Here is an 811-nt window from a genome sequence, read left to right as displayed (position 1 = left end):
GATTTAAGTGACAACAAGCTTTCCCTTAGAAGTTTGGTACGTAAAAATATATTTTTTTGGGGTAATTTATATACGAATTGTCTCTTTAATTACTAACTCGGGCTCACAAAGTGGGTTCATGGGATTTCTGGGTATAAAAAAAAAATAATGTTTTTAATTTCTCTCTTTGAATTTTGAGTGCAGATTGATCATTCAGTTGTGGAGAGTTTTGGAGCAGGAGGAAAAACGTGCATATTGTCTAGGGTTTATCCAAGTCTAGCAGTTGAGAAGAACGTTCATTTGCATGTCTTCAACAATGGAATTGAGACTATTACTGTCGAGAAACTCAACGCGTGGACTATGAATAAGCCTCGGTTAATGAACAACAACTGCGGATGAAATTAAATCTTAACTACCTATATAATATTATTAGGTTTTTAGGCTTTAGGGTAGGTTTTAATAATTTATTTTATAAGGTTTGATGCTTCTAGTAGTGAGACTTAATTTGGAATAAAATAAGTGTATTGTCGCATTAGTAGTTTAGTACCTTGTTTTTCTACATCTTTTGTACCAGACAATCATCTTTAGTTTATATTATTAATCTTATATGTTCTACAAGCATGATTATTGTGTTTATGTATTTTGATTGTGCAATGTCGTGATAGGAGCTCTATTTGCATATGCGCCTTTCCGTAGCTTTTATTATTATTATTATTATTTTTTATTTTTTTTTAACAAGTCACAGACTTGTAATTTTTTATTATAAAGAAATTACATCAGAACTGAGAACCTATAAGAACAAAGCTCGAAGTATTATGCCACCAATAATAAC

General features: G+C 30.8%; 1 long non-coding RNA gene across 1 annotated transcript; it reads left to right on the top strand.

Annotated features, from left to right (window-relative positions):
• LOC112094988 lies at positions 1 to 600 on the top strand. Its single transcript, XR_002903724.1, has 2 exons — positions 1 to 36; positions 184 to 600. It is a non-coding gene; the product is annotated as an uncharacterized LOC112094988 (long non-coding RNA).
• Positions 601 to 811: the final 211 nt, after the last annotated feature.

The sequence above is a fragment of the Morus notabilis genome, unplaced genomic scaffold (genome assembly GCF_000414095.1).
Source record: "Morus notabilis unplaced genomic scaffold, ASM41409v2 C11355014, whole genome shotgun sequence".
NCBI lineage: Eukaryota > Viridiplantae > Streptophyta > Magnoliopsida > Rosales > Moraceae > Morus > Morus notabilis.
Note: the sequence above shows the minus strand (reverse complement) of the source record. Positions and strands in the feature narration are given on the sequence as shown.